Source organism: Cygnus olor, chromosome 11, assembly GCF_009769625.2.
Source record: "Cygnus olor isolate bCygOlo1 chromosome 11, bCygOlo1.pri.v2, whole genome shotgun sequence".
Taxonomy (NCBI): Eukaryota; Metazoa; Chordata; class Aves; order Anseriformes; family Anatidae; genus Cygnus; species Cygnus olor.
Window position 1 is genome coordinate 6,268,482 of NC_049179.1, and position 21,149 is coordinate 6,289,630.

At 36.3% G+C, this 21,149-nt stretch overlaps 1 long non-coding RNA gene across 1 annotated transcript in view; it reads right to left on the reverse strand.

Annotated features, from left to right (window-relative positions):
- Positions 1-21,149, reverse strand: part of LOC121076169 — a 96,095-nt gene that overhangs the window by 67,507 nt on the left and 7,439 nt on the right. Inside the window, exons 2-4 of the long non-coding RNA XR_005823372.1 lie at positions 10,322-10,387; positions 8,603-8,647; positions 7,261-7,413 (exon numbers count right to left, since the gene is read on the reverse strand). This is a non-coding gene — a long non-coding RNA (uncharacterized LOC121076169). The remainder of the gene's footprint in view (positions 1-7,260; positions 7,414-8,602; positions 8,648-10,321; positions 10,388-21,149) is intronic.

A 21,149-nucleotide genomic window follows, 5' to 3' on the forward strand; every position in this document is an offset into this window, starting at 1 on the left:
TGCCTATGATGACACCCAACTAACTTGCAGCGTGGCTGCAATCAGATTTTGAAAGATCAATATTTGTATCCCACATGACCACATGCACCAATAGATGAAATAAGATCACATATCTAAAAGAAAGGATCTAAATTTCTAAAAGCATTTTATCATGGCTGATTGCGATTTGGTAGTTTTCGGAATTTTTTTTAAATATAAAATCTACTTGGATTTATCCTTGATCTTGAAGTTTCCTAAAGATTAGTATCTGACCCTGGCAATACCCCTAAATGAAGATCATATTTCGTGTTCCTAAGAGAGTCCATACAGAGGTAGTTCTGTTTTCCTACCATGATGCTACAGCTAATAAGCTCTTTCTCCTGAGGAACATTCTGGGGAATATCATCTTCCAAAGTGGATGATGTCTCAGAAATGAAAGAATTGCAATGTTGATTTGCTGTTGATAAAGTGGTCAAAAATTAATCTAATTTAAGATATGTTGTTTTATTTAAAAAATAACTAATTATTCCTATAAACAATCATTAAAAATGTACACATGCTACATAAACTGGAGATGCCCTGAGCAATGATCCAAAGAGTAAGCCTATCAGAGGAACGTGTCAACAAGCCTGTCATCAAAATAACCCTCCACTCCTTCACCAGCCACAGATGCTGTGCTCTTATTATAACTAGGATTAACTTTTAAAAATATATATATATAACTACTTATAGAATTTTAAGTAGAAAACAGATTTTTTTTTTTGATATCATAAAAACCATTACATACAGCCTTCTCCCTCTGAACAAAAGGACTTTATGTATGTACTGTAACTCTTTTCTCTGTGGGTTTGAAATTACACACAGTAGTGCCAAAGGTAAGTCATTTCTAGGGGTTTAATACATTTCTGATTTTTTTTCCTTTTTCTCCCTCTTGTGAAACATATTTGTGGCCCACAGCAATCACTTTAGACTTTTTAGACACGTCCAGATAGAGATAGATGACACAAGTAATCTACTTATCTTCCTTTTCCATCACCAATAAAAGTGACAGCCTACCTAATTAGACCTAATAAAGCAGCAGCCAAGAGAGGGGCTCAGCAGCGATCTAAAGAGAAATGGCATTGACCCACAGATACAGGTGCCGCCTTGAGGCGGTACTGGTATTGCTTTATCTTCAACACATTACATCTAGCTCATACCATATTCAAATGCAAGTAGCATGTTTTTCTCCTCAATTCTTAGATCAAGAACAAAAAAAAAAATCTCATCTAATCAAAAAAGGCACTGACAATTTTTCAGCCTTACATTAAAAGCAAAGAGTCATTCAGAACAGTGCACTCCATATTCTATTTTATAATATCACTTTAAGCTATTTCTTTGAATCACAGACATTTCTTTGTTAAGAAGGAAAATCAAAAATTCATCAGAAGAAGTTCTCAGGTTTTTTCCCTTTTTTTTCCCCACCCCTTCGCGCCCTCCCCCCCTTTTTTTTCCTTCCCTCAAACAGGGCTACAGCATGGGGTTTTTAGCTGGAACCAACATTTATGGAAGTTAAGGAACCTTAAGCAATTATTAGTGGTGAGAGTTTGACACGCCTGAGAGTTGTCAACAACTGACTATTAAAGTCAAAGGAAGGGAAATAAACGGTGCTCTCAGCAAAATTAATACATGGCCTTGCAAATTAAAGATGTGGTGTTTTTTAAACAAGGAAAAAAAATGAACTTTGCATGAAACAACATTTTAAGCACATCTTTGTAAAAATTATCAGATTGTGAAACGGCATGAAAGTGAATCAAGTCTGCAGCTACGCATATTTCTACATTAGCTCAATACATTTTTTTATTATTATTATTATTTTGTTTTTTGGTCTGGAAGTATTCTTCATTCTTATTAGATCAGATTGCTGAAGGCTGTTTTTGTTCAACTATGACTGGAATACCACTTCAAGTGCATTCCTTGCTAGTGGAGGGTTTATATCAGGAGAGATGAACATACAAGGGGCTTTATTTCAAATTACTATTCAAGTTCCTGTCCTTTCTGAATGAGGTGCAAAAGCTACCTACAGTTCTGTCCAGAAAAATGGACAGTGCTTATATAAAAATACCTTGAGTGCACTACTTCAAATGCCAGCTTTTGTGTTAATAGTAACTAACACCAGTGATACCCATCCTGACAATATTTGCGTTTGCTGTTCAAAATAGATGCATAGTACTGTGAGTGAAGCAATCTTCTTCCATTAGAGAATTATTGCTTTGAAAATACACACTACTAGTCTGTAACGGTCACAAGCTATCACCAGGACTGCAGCCACTGGAGGGAAAAAAAAAAAAAAAGAAAAAAAGAAAGATCTAGTTCAAGGCGTTAACTTGTCTACGAACAACAAAAATTAGTGAAAAGCATCCTTACTTTCTTTTTCTTTCCTTAATAACTGACCAACTGATACACGTTTGCTTACTAAGAACATTCAGGTTCAAATTCAAAAGCCTTTAAATTTAATCAAAAGATTTCAGTTTACTTAAATGGCCTTGATTTGGATCCTTGAAGATCACAGGATGAGAATGCTTTAGAAAATTAGAGCACAGAGAAATCTGACTGGTTGAGGATTAGAACAGAAATAAATACAGTGACATTTTCTATCTTTTTTCCACCAGATGAAAATGACCTTAAGAGCATACGGGGCACTGGACATGACCAACTAGTGGGTGCCAAAGAGGAGTTTTACTTTTAATTAAGCTGAACTTGTTATAACAATGGAATCCTTTCTAAAGAAAGGTTTAGCTAATCACATAATTATTCTTTACATTTATATTCATGAAAATTACAGAAGTTACAGAAAAGCCCAAATTGGAAGGAACCTCAGAGGTCATCTAGACCAGCCTATCGTGTATGACAAAAGCAGGGCCTAGACAAGATTGAAATATATTATCCCAATATTCCAATATTTTATTCCAATATTTTTGGGACAAAACTAAATCAAACGATACGTATTTTTCTGTAAAGAGAATGAAGGAAACAGAAAATAGAATATATTAATAAAATATGTATGAAAAGCTGCTTGGGAACATACCTAAATATGCTGTTTGGGTACTGAAATACCAACAGGCACTAATTGCAAAAGGGCATATAGAAGAATTGGGATTCATGATTCTGATTTGACAGATACTGATGAAACCCAATGTTCAGCCTGAAACTGTTAATATTCGACCTATCAGTCATTAGTGTGATACCTTCACAACAGCTGATATCTTGTCATTGCTTGAGACTTATTTTTAAAAGGAAAAAGTCTTTCAACTTTTGCTATATCACTAAGATAAAGCCAAATAATAAGGAGCATTTCATAATTCAGACCTCACCAGAACATTAACTACCATAGGAGGTGCAGAAAATGCAGAACAAACATTTTATTTTTTTCCCCAGTTCTATTAAAAACAGAATTATATATATATATTATATAATATATATATAATATATATTATATATATATATATATATATATATATATATAATCAGCCAGCTCTAATAAGCCAAATGATGTGCAAGTTATGCCAAGCCATAGTATCGAGATTTGTATTTGGAAACTTTGCAGACACATTCTTCCACAAGCTAAGAACTGTATGCATATTACTACCTATATGTGTTGGGAAAATATTTCTATTACCAAAACCTTAACACCATCAATATGATAAACACAGGAAACGCATAAAACTATGAATGACAGCGCATTCCCCACCATTTAACATCGGGAAACTGCTCCAAGTTACTCAGTATGTTCAGCTTTGAAAATACTCTATTTATTTTGTGGGGAGGATTCCTGTTCTGTTAGTGCCAGCCACCAGAACCACTCAAGCTATTGTTAACATTAACACTATCAGCTCTACCGCAGTAAATACTTGCAAGCCTCAGATGCCAACCTCAAAACGACTAGTTAAATTACCAAAAATGAGTATCTAGGCTGAGAAAAAGCCAAAGGATTTGCTTACAGAAAGCTCCCTGCAAGAACAAGAGCATCTTTCGTCAGATTGTATGTTCATCTTTTGGTTTTAGTAGCCACTGGTATCTCTATTTCCTATTTTAGAGCACTCATTTTGCATAGAAGCTCTGGGAGGTTATTTAAAAGGATCAAATGGAGGAGTTACATAGCTCAGCAGCATAAATTCAAATGAACTTATAAGAGAGAAAATAATCCCTCATCTTTAAATTCAAACAACCTCATAAACCAACTACAACCTGTCATTCTGTAGTTAATCCCACTGGTTTAGGATTCTAGACAAAAGAGGACGATCCAGGTAGAAGGAGAATTAGCCCACTTACTGGCATACAGGCAATGGCTCTGCATAATCACAGAGAATGCAAATTAATTATAATAATTATTATATCAGCTTATTATATTAATTGTTTTTGTCTTCTCCACATTATGTAGGGAGATTGAATTTGTTACTAAAGGGAGCGAGAACTTCTACCATACAGATGCAGGAATGGCCCAGAGCAGGCAAGTGCAAGGTTTACATGGGCATTTCTACAGGGTATGAAGAGCAGACAAAGGTGAATGATCTCGTACTCATAGGCAGGGTTTCTTTGGATGAGGAGGGCACCACTTAGGTCCCTTCCTCTGAGAACCAGAAACATTTCATACTACCTGCATGCCAACTGAGCTTACTAATGACAGCAGTTTACGATATAAACTAAGCCCTCGTTTGAACAGATCCCACAGTACTGAGGGCAATTGAACTGAGAGCCTACAAGAGATCCACCTCTGTACCAGCCCTTGATACTGTGGCATCTGCTGGCTCAGCAGTGCTAACTCAGTCTGAACTGGTAATAGACTACCATAAAACCCTTAACTCTTAATGAAGTGAAATAATGTGATTTGCTGAAAATGCTTGGCCTTCTTTTTATTATTATTTAAAAAGAAGTAACAGATGTAGGTTAGTCTATGAATATAAGAGATGAACAGCATTTCACTGCCTCGCACGGATCAAAGCTAAAATGCTCTGTTGGGAATCCTCTACCTGCAAGTTTGCAACATGCAACATCTTATTCTGTTAAGACCATGGTTTGCACTTTGGTGCATTTATGGTAGAAGGTTTGTCATTATATAAATTTATGGACCAACAGGGCATAAAAAGAACATGTATGCTGTCTTACGTGTTTTAAGACAGGAAAAATGTAGTTATCGCTAACAAGCACAACGTAAATGAATCAGATCTTATTAGCAATTTTTTGATACAGTGATATCCTTTTGTGAATGAAGTCACAGTTCCAGAAGTACAGTGAAGGTCACTTCCAGATCCTGCATTAAGAAACTTGATATTTTCCTGGACTAGTTTTCAAAGGCACTACAAAATCTCCTGATTTGAACAAAACCTGATGAAAATCTGCTTTCCTGAAGACTTGGCCCAAAACATATCACAAATTTTAACACACAGCTAATTTTAAGACAGTTACCACATAAAGAGTAAAGTTAATAACAATTTTTTCTCTGATACTTCCCAAGGACCCATCACTAATGTTAGTTGGAAAAAAGAATCCTCAGCCTCTCCAAGAAGCTGTTGCTTTCTCATTTTTCAGTCCAAGGTATTATTCACATAAGAAGGAAAATCTTGAAATAGAATCTATGAACTTCTATAACAAGGAAGGAAAAAAAAAAAAACTCTTCATCAACTCAAAACATAGAATGATTTTTTTTTGGGGGGAGTCTCAGATTTATACTCCTTGATATCTAGGCTGCAAATGACTTTGGCTTTGATTTCAGTAAATTCTGGTAAGAATCAAAGGTCCATCTCCTACTAAATCCTAAAAGTACACGTTTATGGTTGAACAGATGAGTCATCCCATTGATGGCAAAGACTTGACCACCTAAAGCTAATCAAATGTGCTGTTCAATTGGATTTCTGGTGCATATATCATTATGTTGCACAACTAATGAAGTACGAGGTCTAAATGTAACTGATGAGTAATGCCAAGTAGTTTTTTTTATGTTCCTGTCTCACTTACATCTTTTCCAGGTCTGCATTGGTATCACCTCACTTCATGCTGAGAAAATAAAGAAATTACCAAAGATCAATTTGTAAGATAAGTTACTGTAAAAAGTATTCTGTAAGAATACAGCAAGAACTGTCCTGTATCAGATTATCAAAATCTCACTTCATGCCCACAGAAATGTACAATCTTCAAACTTTCTGTACGTTTACTTACATTTCCGTGACTTTGTTCCTTAGAGTTCAAGGGCACGAGTATAAGATGCAAGACTATATATTTATGAATCTGTCTTGTGTCATGTGCCAGCTTTTTTTTTTTTTGTGAGGGATTGGGATTGATTGCCTTCTAGAGAGACAGGTATTTGTAAGAATGCCCTAAGGGTTAAATAATGATGCTGAGGGGCAAAAATTTAGGTCAACCTCCATAGTTTCATATGGTCTTTGTAACCAGTATGGAGCTCATCACCACTGCTGATGATTACACAGAGAAAAAAATTCCCCCAGTGCTCCGTAAGTAAATAGAAAATGCTAACCTTAGCATATTCAAAGGAGCATTTTAGCATGCAGTCATTAAGTTATCTCTTGGTTATTTATTTCTTCTGCTTGTTATTAGCTGTGTGAAGAATATTATTCTAATTATGTCAGCCCAATCAGCAGTATTGCATGTCCAGGCTCATTTCCATTAGTTTGAGCTTTGTCTTTCACACTGTGATACTAATTCAATGAGACATCAAACATTTAAATCGACCCAGGATGCCGAGGTCAGGCAGTTTTGCCCTTCCACTCTATTAGCACTCGAGTGTAATTGTGTTTGTCACTCCCCGCATGACTAATAGTATCAGGGTGACTATCAGAGCACAAATGAGCAATGCACTAATATATTATTTTGTTCTATAATATCAATATGTGTTTATTCAGTGGTTGTGTTAGCCAAGTTGAAATGTTCACTTTAATATAGTAACCATAAACTGTTCACTTAAACAGGGGCACTCACTCATACAATTACTTTACAGCAATGGAATTCTGCTTAAGTGAGAAAAATGAAAAAAAATTCACTTTAAAAATAAGCTTTCAGAGACTCAGCTTTACAACCTAAATTTGGTCTAAAAACATTAGTTCATATGCATAATTCATATACACAGCATATATAACAGTTTTCAGTATATAAATATAAACGTATTATGAACTACATATAATTAGAGAGTGCATAAACCATTGAAGCAATTTAAAAGCAGTTTGCATTTTTCAGAACAATTGCTAGAAATTTTCAAGTACCAGGCCTTGAACTAGAATATTTGCATACCTGAAGAAAAGGCAGACAAAGAATTTCCTCTACGTTGGTGCAATGGTGCAATCCACTATGGAATTTCAGCAAGTGGCTGACTTGAAAGATGCAGGTAATCACCAGCTGATACTTGTCATGTATATAAAACTACACATTTGCCCTAATACATTCCTGAAAAGGAGACATGATTAAATAGCTCAAAACTTAGATGAAAATGGAAAAAGGCCAAAAAGTAAATAAAAAATCAATTCAGCACGCATGAGAATTATCAAAACTAATAATTTCAGAAAAATTGAAATTCTCTCTCTTCAGAACAATAAAGTTTTTGAGTACTTTAAATGCCATATAATTTCTTTAACAGGTGGTTTTAGAATAACTAACACCATCAAGTGCATATGCATTTCCTCTTCAAGTTTATGTTCCAAACCAAGGTAAAATTTTTCTTTGTTTTCTAGGGGAGAACATGCACCAGCTTTCATCTACCACATTAGTATTTTTGTACTTTTATTCTATAGCACTGTATAAAGAACATATAATTCATTTTTGCGCCACTTTCTGAAATGTCAACCGTTAAGAATATTATTTCACACCAGCATTACATAACTAGCTGATTCCAGGTTTGGGAAATGGGGGATGCCTATTTATTTGTTTATCTTTTAAATTGAATAAATACTACTTCTCAATAGCATACAATAGTTGCTTGCAATAGTTGCATACAATAACACTTTCAATGCACTACATAAACTTCACAGAAAATAATTCAAACTTTTGTCATCTTGTATCACATCTACTATAAACAAACAAACAAAAAACAGTTAGTCAAATCTGGGAACCATTTGACAAAATTTTGGGATGCTTTAGTGACTGTTATTGTGTATACGCACCCCTGTCTTTAGGCAGGGTTTCAACAGAAGACTTGAATGTATGCTAGATTTAGACTTATGTTTTGAGTTTCACTGACTCCAAACAAGCATGTGAGGCTTTTGGTGACTCACAATCAAAAATTTGTTCTTTCAATTGACTGGAGATAACATGCTAAAACGCACCCAGAGTTGAAGTCATATTCTGAATATTAAGAGAGAAGTGATATACCTCACCATCAATATGTTTGCTTCCTCCAGAAAAAGTACACTGTGTTAGCATGTACAATTCCATGCTTCACACATACAGCTTTAAGTGCAAATAGTGTTCTTCAAGTGAAAAAATATTACAGATCTTGTCAGAAATTGTTTTAGAAGCAAATATTTGTCTTGTCATGTTAAGCAGAGTGACTTCTGAAGTTTTACAGAGTAAAATCCACTCAGTAAAATTCACATCAGAATGACAAATTAGAGCAAACAAAAGCAATAAACAAACCCACCTGACTCAATCCTTTTTCTTACCAATTGTTTTCTTCATTTATGATCTTCAGCAGGAAGAAAAAAAAACCACACAATTAAAAGCTCCAAACAACAACAAAACCTAAACTAAACTAAACTAAACAAACAAAAAAACACCATATCATAAGATCATCTGACTAGAGAGTCAGAGATTTAAAAATGGATTCAAGCTACAGGAACCCACACCTGAGATGAACTTCTCGGTGTCTGCACATCACTGAGCATTAGCAATCTGTATCTTCTTTACATTCTCAGCTTGTGATGAATCTGCAGCAGACCAAGTTTGGCATCACGCCCAGTCTAACTTATATGTCTTCTCCAAATCATAAACTTCCTAAACTAATGCTTCCCTGTGCAAAGATATTGGGAAGAGGATAAATCTTCTGCCTTAGCAGGCTGTTTTAATGCAATGAACTTGTGTGTGTTAACTGAAAAAAATGGTTCTTATAAGTACAGATCAAAGAGACACAAGTATATTTTAAAAGTTTTTTATTGACCTTTTGCTATCTGAACGTCCTCTCAAGAGAATGAATGCATCTAACATCCACATCACATTTTTGTTCCCATTTCTAAGGGAATTGCAAACTAGGTTTGTTAACTTCCTTGAATGTGCAGCATCATTCCTGTTCATTTATATCTAAGACAAAAATTATGTTTTTATTTAATCTTTGTGAGTTGCTCAAATAAACAAAAAGCACCTTTTATGGGACACATTACAGATGGAAATACCATTTTCTAGCTTCTATAAGAGAAGAAGCCTAAAATTATTGTCCACTGTGTCCTTGATTCATCCACAGTCTTGGATGAACCAATGGAAAGTATCTTTGTATCACACTGATCCCTGTGTGTGTTGAAGATGTGGTATAAACCACCAAGCAGAACTCAAGAGATATATTTGTCTAAAGTACATTTATTTCTCTACCATATGGATGAGGCAAATGTTTGCATTCCTTTCTTTGCTCTTCCCAATTAAGGTATCATGTATTTCTAATGAGTAAAATTAGGCTGCTTTGCTCTGAGTTCAAAGATTTTTTTACCCTCATCTGTGACAAGAAATACCTATATATGGTAGAGTTTGTGCATGCTTTCCTATCAAAATATTTATTTTGATAGAAAAAGGCAAAGTGTGGGTGGCAGGAAAAACTGTATTTTGTGCACAGCTCTAATTACATATGTATACAGACACATGTGAAGAGTAGATGTGCTGTTTTGCATACCTTGTTTTTGCCTACCCATTCATGGTAATTAAACCCGTGTGTATTATATTTATTCCCATGAGTTCAACCCTCCCTTTTGACAAATCCAACAATTAAACACATACTTTACTTCTAACAAGACTATGCAACACAGAACTGCTGCCTTTTATTTGCAAGAACTTTGCTTTCTATTATATTATAAACACACAGCTTTTTTTCCTAAAACAAATGAATGTCCATTTCCCTTTCCCCCTTTCACTTATGCTCTGATAAGCAGCTCTAAACAGACAACATTTGTCTTCCTAAGGGGAGAGCATTACCTTTCATTCAGCAATGTAACTTCTGCGTGGCAGCAGATAGACAGTTTGTAAGGAAGTTATACCCAGTGCATTAAGGGTTATGAAGGCTTCCCTAACTACACGCAGAGAAAGCAAAGAAATTATCATATTTGTATTAAAACCGTAACACAAAAGAAAGTATTGCCTTTGAAAGGCCTTACCTTACCTAGCCATCTCTGCAGATTCCATGCCACAGATAGCAGGTAGTAAAGGCAGCCTCAGAGGTTCATGCCTAAGAAATACAATGAAAGGTTCAGGGCAGAACTTCTTACTCACTTCCCTGTATGCTTTTGTTGATTTCAGTTCAAGTTTCCATAAGATTAGTTACTAACTCTTCAACTTCTTGCAGCAAAGATGATGATCAGTTCAAACAGCCATTTGACTGGTAGGTCAGCGGCATCTGGATAAATAACTATATAGTACAAATGAGCTGTGCAAACATTCCATGTTTGGAAATAATGGCTTTTCAAGAAATCTCAGCATCATTTTAGCCATAATCAAAAGAATCTTGATAGCAAATTAAATTCTGTTTCAAAGTAAAACAGTATGGCCCACTGTGATCAAGCTCATGGGCTGGTACTTGAGCTAACAATGCAGATACCGTGAGCAATAAATACTAAGAAGAGTGCTATGGTAAAACTCTTTTGACCTCCAAATTAAAGAAGGGAATGTCTGTTCCCATCACAGATAATCAAAGATAGCACTGTAACACAGGTTTCAGTTTCTTTAAAAATCACGGCCATTATAGGACCACATGGCTACTACTTAAAGTAACAACAAAAAAGCAAAAACACACAAAAAAACACCACCGTGTATTCTTCCTATTGATTTGTACTATGGACTGTGTGGAAGTGCCACATTGTAAACCTTGCGAATTGGTGGGCTATTTTGCTAGCAAAAGAATGAAAATATAGGTTCGGCATTCATCCTATAAGGCCTTTCCTTTCAGGGTGAACACAGACAATTTAGGCATTCAAATCCAATGTATCAACTACTTTTACTGGGAAGGAAAGGGTTCACATTCTCCTTTTTATACTTTCAGTTCCACACAAGGTCCAGGCCAGCAAAACTTTCATAACATATTTATGAAAAGTAAAACATTTGCAATTCAGTTGACCAAATAGTTCACAAAAGTAGAGCAGCAATGCTACATATGCAGCTGTCCAAGACCAAGCAGCACTACTGCATTTGCATCCCATCAAGATCAAATCAGTAGCATACATGAGCAACCTCCAGTCCCACATGTTTTAGAAGAGGGCATCTTTTAGATTTGGGAGAGATTATAATTCATTTGAAAGATAAACATAGGTAGGTGTCAGAGAAAAAAACAATGTAACATAGACAAATGGTGGGTGTTTTTTATTTTAAATAGCACACAGAAACACAGGAATTTAGATCCAGCATTCTCAAATCATTTCCTTATTACAAGCTGCTGAGAAAATCCATGTTTCAAATCCTAAACTAACAGTTTTCTGCTTAATTTCTAATGCAGATTAGAATGCGTTCATATACAATGTGATCTACAAGAGCATTGCATCTCAATATCCATACATTTACATACATGTGTGTGTGTATGTGTATGTATACACCTCTGAGATGGGATAATTTTACATCCTTGAAGTGAAACACACAGGTGTGACTTCAAAAGGATTTGCCAGACAAAATTACAGACACATCACATTTGCAGTAGTGGCCCTGATTCCACTTTATGTGAGATATGTTGTCCCTTTGTTTGCTGCTGACAAGCGTAAAGAGCCACTTTCACTGCAGATAATAATGGTTAATTTATCACACAGAGCAGTGGCTGACCTCTGTGCGTCCCTGGCCCTCCATCACCTTCACACCTGCTCAAGCTAATTGTTAGAGCCAAGTGTAAATGAAAATCAACTGGGCTAATAATGAATGGAGGCCATTACTCTCAACAGCACGTTGCTTTACAAAGGTTTATCAAGCTACGATATAACTAGTCCCTTAGTCACAGCTCCCTGTTTTATAAAGGAGGATAAGACAAACACTTCAAGCCAGGAAAGAAAACCTGACAGTAGGGCAAAATGCCTATGTTTGGAACTGTTTTTATAGAATCTTAGCACGGTGAATAATATATTGACGTTAGAAAATGCAAGCTGGAAATCACAGCTCATAAAGCAAGAAGAATATTTTTAAAAGTCTTGAAGGAAGGGATTTCCCTCTTATCCATTTAACAATATACTAGCCTAAGAAACAAAGGTGCAAATATACTAATTAACGAACAAACGGCTGTGAAAATCCAATCCATAAGTCCCTCATAAATCATACCAGAGACTTTCCCTGTGAAGAGCCCAAGACAACCTAGCACTTCAAATGCTACAATTTCAAGGAATCTTATCTTGCAGGTACCCTTGCTCCAGATAAAACAGAACCTAAAACTCCAAAATGATTTGTTACAGTTTAGCAAACCCAACCTCCTACATTTACATTCATTTATCTTCATCCGATGGGAAAAGAAAATTATGAAATTATTCAACCCGTCTCATAAATGAAAAATAACTGTAAAATTCAGTGGGGTGCTTGTCTGTAACTTTAAAATTGAGGATACAGAGGATAGAAATATTTATGCAAGAGGTACTACAGTCTCTAAGATCCCTCTTCTAAAACTGTTCGCTCATACAAAATGAATTGCCAGGCCAGTAGTGGGCTTATGTCTCTCCAGCTGCACCAAGAGAAAAAAGACGATAGTCATATTCAGGACCACTCATCAGATAACCAGATAAAATGCTACTTCAAACTCGTGATCCATGTTTGGACTGTTTTCAAGCAAAAACTCAGGAACTAAAGACAGGTAAAACCGTGTAGCAAGCTTTAAACACACCTGTGTCCTGGGGCCTTCAGTGATTTACTTGAAGAAAAGCAAATATGTAGCTTTTTGCAAATATCCCATTATTCCTCTGCATGCACCACCACAATTTTGATTTTTACCCACTTAAAAGAAAAAAAAAGGTATTAAAGTTATCCTTAATCTGGTAAAATAATTGTATTTATGTGATTCATTTATATTAAAAGCAAATGCGTACTAGCTCTTCCCTGAAAGTATTATTAAAGCAGAGCTACTGATCAATTCAAGAGCACTATTCTATTATTAAAAAAAAAAAAAAGAGAATGAAAACATCTAATACTTTCCACCAGCTATATTTCTTTTAGAATATACTAGATGCCTCAAATTAGTTTTTTAAAAAAATCCTTCTTGCAGGAATCTGCAGGACAGAATCCAACATCAATAAAAATAAATAAAAGAGCAGTGCAGTTACTGAAGATCAGATTGCTTGTGGCAGGGCAAAGGCTAAAGAAAAATGAAAATGAAGAACTTGGAAGTGTGATGTTTGAATTTTGGACAGTATTTCAAAAACCAGCAGTAATTACCAGTCAGTAATACTGCTGAAATTGCACGCACACCATTCTGGGAGAAAATCTATATATGTATACATATTTTACAGGTTTACACAGATAGCCAGATTGCCCAGAATTATTTAGTAAATTTGCTTGACTTACAGTTTTGCTTCATATTATGTTTTCTCTTGTTTTCACATTTTCATCAACAAAAAGCCAGTGCTGAATGTTGTAAAACAAAATTTTGCAAAACAAAAGCCCAAACTGATGTTCTGTTTTCCTTAATGGGAAAACACTTTCCAGTATGTGCCAAAAATCTTATGAAAGAAAGCTAAGTGATTTTGCACTTACTGCGGTCAAACTTGTTTAATGACACTTAGAACACTGTAACGTATGTCAATTAGTGACAGTTGCAGTGCTTAGGGTCCCAAGCTACATTTGACAAGAATCAACGTGGTGCAATACTTCACTGGAGCTGTACCCGTTTACAAGAAAATATGAGTGTTGGTTTACAAATGAGAGGCAACCTCTCAGTCATACGCAAAAGTACAGTTGAAGATTAAAGAAATGTAAGCACATTTATTGCTGATTTCCAATGAAGGTGCTCTGCCATTTCATCTTTCTTTGGGATGGGAGAGGTTTGCAGAGACACCTTATCTGTTCCTTGGGTCACAGAAAGAGGTAATTACATATTACAATAATCTAATTAATGATAACAAATTCCTATCCATTCGACTCTAAATATTTTCCAGCCTACATATACACCCCATTCTTTTGCCACACATTATCAGTGTTACATAAGCTCTTGCTGTAATATCTAACGTACACTTTCTATAATATGCCTTAAGCTCGATATTGTGTCCAGTTTTATCTGCCAGTTGAACAAAATTGTTATAGAAAGGTTGAAGGAAAAAAAAAAGAATTCTGCAGGAAGGTACCAGCAAAAATTGTCCCAAGCAGTGCACAGCACCCCATCACCACCACGACAAGGCCCAAGGTTTCTCCCCTTATGTAGAAATCACTGAATCAGGAAGTAAAGCAAAGTCACTTGAATTAAAATAGAAGGCACACACAAGTCCATGTCTCATTCTTTTCTAATATACAGATCCCCAAACTTTTTTCATAGTAAGAAATTATAAACATAATTAAATATGTAAATATATACCAATATAAACAGAATTCATGTTTTCTCATTATAGACTTGATTCTCTGGGTTACCTTCGGAGCCTATTTAGAGGCAAATCCATGGACTCAAGTGTGAAAACCACGCGTTGCAAACTATGAACAGTTCTTCACCATTTTCTCTGTAATTGTCCAACTGAAAACATATTTGGGAAGGAGGCAGCGTACTTACTTTCCCTCTGCAACCTAACCCCCAAGACACTCATATTCCAATCTGGAAGAGTGTTCTGATACAGAAAAAAAAAAAAAAGCAAGCTTGAGGCTATCTCAGCATCTCTTCTCACCTCTTCCTCAGCTCTGTTGAAAAACACAGTGTCTTCTTGGCATTCTCTCATCATCTCCTCTGCTTATGCTCTGGCAGCAACACTGAGCATTGAAGAAAATTCTCAGTTCATCTACAGAAATAATTTTTTAGACATTTTACCAGGAAGACACCAGGCCAGAGGAAGATCTGAGTAGAGTAGGAAAAAAACCTCTTCTGCACAAGTGCCCAGGGTACTGCAGATACCACAGCAAGCATTCCAACTGTCAGTGATTTAAGAAGGAAAAACATAAGTGCCAGAACTAAGGAACCTGTAAAAGCAATTATCATGCTCATACTAGCAAACATTTTGTGTTCTATTCCAAAAGCAAGGTCATTCTGAATATATAATTTGATTTTATTTAAAACTTTTATATCTTTTAAAACTTCAAAGTATTTTATGAACAGAAAATTTACACTACATGTCCCATGAAACAGTGCTAACCCTTTAGAGAACTAATCATCCCACTAAATAGAATCCTTTCCCTCTAAGTAATATTTTATGCAGTAGAGAGCTTGATTGTGACAGCAAAAATATATTTTAGTTTTCTAAAAGAGGAATCAAAGAAGTCCAGGCTTGAGCAACTATTTTCCTATACAACTAAATTAGAAAGATAGAGGAAAAAGCTTAGAGCAAGGTTCTATTTAAATAAACAGTGTTGCATACTTCTGTATTAGTCAAAAATGTAAACTTGCAGGAAGGGAGCAAAACAATCATTTAGATTACAGGGAGAGAGAGAGAGAGAGAGACAGAGATTCATTAATGTTTGGGACATTCAGTAAATTCAGTTAAGGAAGGCAGCAAAAAAACAGTTGATGCAATCAGAAAACTCTACCCATCTATTAGGCATACAGCATTTAAGAAAATTTACAAGCACTAAAATTAACTGGTGTTTTCAGCTTTTACAGTGCGTACAATGAGCTCAGCCTTCAACAGACAGAATAATTATGCTAATAGAAGAAAAAACTTTCTGAAAAAAGGCAGCCAAATCTAAGAGACCTGTCAATGCCAGTGTCATCAATGGAGTGATAACTAGTAGAGAGCAGATATCAAAGGCTGTCTTTTTCTTCCACTCCATGCTCTGTTCTGTTTGAGCCCATGGTGGTCACAGCTCCTTTAACAATATTTATAATGAAGGAACAACGTTGGAGATGTCAACCCTGATTATTCATAAAGGCTCCTCCTGCCCAGCTCTCCCCTTAGGCTAACTGTAAAAGTACCTGATTCCCAATTCTCAAACACAAAAACGCACAGAGCTTGAAAGCTGAGCTGACTAATAAAGTTTGCATATCCCTAAGAACAAGAGCACACAATGAAGAAGAAAAGGAATGGCAAGATTAAACAAAAACAGTAAGCTTGGATGGGAAATAATAAAAATTTAAAGAGGCAAGAACTTAGATCCCCCCCCACATTCCTGTTCATTTACATTTCAGCATGGCCTAGGAAGCATCTGTTTTATCTCTTGACTGCTGCATCAAGGTGTAAGATATACCACAAAACTTAAATCACATTTTGGAGCTGGAATGATAAGCAGTCATGAGCAATATAACTACTAATTCATTGAACTTCAACTCAGGAGGAATCTAGAACAAGGAATAAGATTGACCCAGCAAACGATGCTGGCTTACAGTTTCACTTTGGGGTCTTTATTGGTATTCAAAATGTACATAAATATGGGAAATGCCTTCAAACAAACAGGAAACTGGGCTTACAATAGGATCACAAGCTGGATTTGCCTGCTGGAGAGCTTCTATGCATCTCTGAGTACTCAACAAACAATAGGGGCTTGTGGCTAGACTGTCACATATTTTTCTTAATCACACAGTGGAGTAAAAGAGAACAAGGTCTTCTTTGTCCCTCTGCTCTGCCCTGCTTACATTATGACTCATTGCTGAAAAGGACAGGGGTCCACCTGCCCCATACAAGCACATGGGTAGGAAAGAAAACAAGAGGATGGAGTCCACACTAGTACAAGCAGCTAGCTAGATGGAAAAAGATAAGCCTCCTCATAGTTTCTCTGTTCTGGTCCTTTCTTGAGGCTGACAGTCTTGCCCCCCATTTTGACAGCCCTGTCCTGTCAAAAGAGCTACAGGAATCTAAGCTACCACATTTCAACAAGAATCATGAAGCTGTTTGACTGCACACTGCAAGCTTCTTAAGGCAGGAAGCAATCATGAAAAATACTGTCTCTCTCAAAAGCTACAGGGGCATTTTGAGACAGTAATACCAAAGCACAGAATCTTCCAGTGTAGAGTTTGATCAAGATGGACTTTCTAGATCGGAGGAATTGCTATGGGATCCTGTCTGTGAAGTTCACTGAGATTTATTTCCATGATAGAATCCTTTCAGGGCTCAGAGGTCACAAGCTGCCAACATAGACACATCAGAGCTGCTGACAGACACACCTTGGCACCAGGGCCACAAGTCATCAACGTCTGAGAAAATGTATCCCTTGAAAGTGAAGCCAGTGGACTACACTTCTCCCATCTCTCTTATTGCAGCTGCTAAGAAAAACAGACCTATAAATAATGAGAGGGAATGACATATATTTGATTCCATCTTTAAGAAAAATGGACTTATTTTTGCCTCACTTTCATAAACTAGAATAGCCATGGATGTTGAGAACAAACTATTTTTTAACATCAGCAGGATAACATTTTCAAGAGGCTTTCAAAACTCTATCTGTAATGTGAGCAAAAAGGAAACAAGGAAGTAGAATAATATACTGATAAAATTTTAAAATAACTGTTAAGAGTAGCAAATCCACTACCTTTATAAGCATTTCTTTTTAAATCACACATGCACAAGACAGCTGTTTAAAAAAGCAGTGAGACAAATTAGCATAGCTAGTTCAGCATACAAAGCAACCAAAACCTTACACAAGAAGGACCCACCTTCTTAGTGGGACTGCAGTCACTTTTCCCCTATGCTATTAAAGGATAGGCCAGGCCTGTTGCAACTGATTTTACCAATAAGCATATATACCCTTATGTGTCTTTTGTTGGAAGGAGAAAATATGGGTAAAATTTCACATTACCTTAGCCTAGACTAAGTATTCTGTTATTCTTATAGCTCAGGTTATCCCATCCCAGATGACAGGAGGTCATAGTACTGTCTCTGAGACTCACCAGTTTTGTCTTAACACCTGTGTTGTGCTGCTTTGATTTATTGTAAATCATACAAGAAGGATACTGCTGTGGTTGTTTTAGCCACAGAGGGCATATACTCTTATCTAGATACGTGTCAGCCTTGCAGTAAAGTCAAACAGATACTTCCTTTTACATTTGGCTCATTCAATTCATTGTTTGAAAGTGTGTCAGAAACAAATTGGTTTCATCTCTAACATATGTGAAAACTTTATGCCTCCGAAATGTTATAGCTGTCTAATTTCAGCCTTTCAAATTCTCCCTGCTGACTCCACCTGCACACAGTGGAAGATGAAAACTAGCAGTTAATTTTCAATGAGATCCTTGTTCTATCACATCTGTACTAACCTGATCTAAACAACAGGTGGCTGCAGAAGTAGCTTAAGCATTGAGAAGTTGACAGAGCTTAGAAACTGGTTAAACATCTCAACTGTACATATTCCAAGTGAAAATATTTCTGTTTAAGGACCAAAATGTCCCTATTTCAAAAGTTCCCAGTTGTGCTATCTTTTCAACATCTTTCTTGAATTACAAGGGTATGCCACATCTAGTTCCTGCAGGAGGTATGGACCTTCATCTAGCTAGCTAAACAGCTGTGTCATTACTCCACGATGTGCATGTGTTTACACTATTACCGCTCTCCAGAAGAGTTACCTCTACCCAGATTTATCCATACACTGTGGTCTTTTGGCAACATAAAGGGACATATTAATCTCTACTGCTGTTCTAGCAATTGTGATGTGCTTCTACCAGGGATGCCTTTAGTTCAGAATTCATGATACGTTTCTCCCAGTTTATGCAAGAGAGCAGTGCCTCTTGGAGTGGCAAAGGAGATGGAGAATAATACCTGATTCAGATCACTAACCATGGGGGCATGGCCTTTTTACTAATTAGTATGACTTCAAAAATAATTGGCCTTCTTCACTAAGCCTCAGTGCATCAAATGAAGTTGAGTGCAAAGAAAGAAGCACAGTAAACTCATTACTGTTTACTCATTCACTGCCAAATTATTAAAAGAGGTTATTTAAAAGGTCAAGAATGATCCTACACTACATGAGAGCTTTAATCTGAACATATAAGAATAGGTGATGACCTAATTATGAAACCAGAATTAATAGGGAGATAGTACAGAACAAGAAGATAAGCACAATACAGAAAGAAGTAATTAACCAAAAAAGTCATATATCTCAGGACAGGTCAACCTTACCTTTCTAGCCATTGTACTATACTGCACACTGATTAAACAGCTATATCTGCAAATTTAATAGTACATCCCACTAGTCACTTGCTGGCTGCTCTGTGAGTCTACTCACTATCTTCCGTCTCTGCAGCCGAGACCAAGAAAAAGGCACTAAAGCTCTTTTCAGGTTCTGGGCCCCCCTGCTGTAGTGCAGATCTCCTGTCTTCTGCAGCACTGTATGAACTCGCAGCCCAGATCCCATGACTTGAGTCTTTGGGCTCTTTCCATAGCTCACAAAACCTCAACCATGAGTTTTCGGTTTACAAATGAGCTTTTTAGGAGACTCATAGTTGATGTAGGCACCACATCCTTGCCCTAGTTTTTAGCTGTAAGAAATAAACCTTTACAAAAACTGATTTCCTGGAAGTGACCCTTCACTCTAGGTTGCTTCTCCCTAGAAGAATTCACAACCCCAACTTCTGTTTACTAAATGAAGTTAGAGATCTCTTGCCTTTTTACAACTTTCCACTGTCTTTATTCAGGCACTTCTTAATAAGACACTACCCAATGAAAGCAGGAACTACCTTTGCTGAATATTTGTCAGCTGCTTTCCCAGATGGTTTGTATTTGAATAGATAGTCATTCCTATTCAAAAACAGCTTTTCAGTAGTAGCTTTGTATCTATCCCCAGCTGTTTGGATTCAACCCTATCTAAAGCTTGAATACAGACAGGATAATGTCTATACGCCAGTCTATACATACATACTCACATTGGTGAGTTTGCAGCTCACTGAGGACACACAGAGGAAGTCCACCTGTTCTATGAAATCTTCATGGGATCTTCAGTCTGTCTTTTCCGGGTAGTTCTAGAACTTGTGAAACAAACTCATTTGTGGCTTATGGCCTTATTCACTATGTTCAATGACGCATCTCATAGGACAAGAGACTTAAAATAAGTAACACTATTATAATGACTTGGCACTGAATTATTTCCATAAACCAATCCTGTTCAATCTCTCTCTTTAGTACATAGTCTCCCTTGTAAAAACACTATGCCCTAAAGAAACAGGGAAGAGAGGGAAGGAAGGAAGGATCTTACTATCAAACTTCCCCCACAAAAAAAGTATATAACTTTTCTGCTTGTAAGCAGTTTGTCCCAGCTGTCAGGAGCAACTACCTACCTTCAACTTTCCAGCAAAGCAGACACTTTTGCAAGAGCACTCATTAACCATCACAAGCTTGAATTTCATACTCTACCAAGACAAAAGCACTTCTTTGCAGCTGACTACATAGAAAACTTAATCAAAGCCTCACTAGTAGCTAAGGACAGAGCAATAAACTCGCAACTAGCTTCAGCAGGGAAATGAGGCAGCTTTTTAAAAATCTTGAATTTCATGTCAAGTCACTGTTGATAAAATCAGGTTTATAGCATCTGCAGCAAAGCAGGCAGACATGTGACTGCTGGAGCCACAGCTCTCTGTTTTCTAAACCACACATTCAATTTAGATTTAATAAGACAGTAATTGCACATTAAGTTCTCATTGATTATCTAAAATATATTTATTAAGAAATAAAAGAAATGTAACATCTCTGCTATATATTCACGTCTATTACAAAGTTGTTAAACAGCAATAAATGTTTATCTAAAAATTAACATTCAGCTAACATAAAATACACATCCTATTAAATCTAACTGAAATACGTGTTGAAGACAATTACAGCTCCTACTTGCCTCAATTTTTCTGACCAGTGCTGTTTTCCCTATTCCTGAAGTCACAGCACCAAACCTTTGAATAGCAAATGTTTCTTGAAAAGATTCAA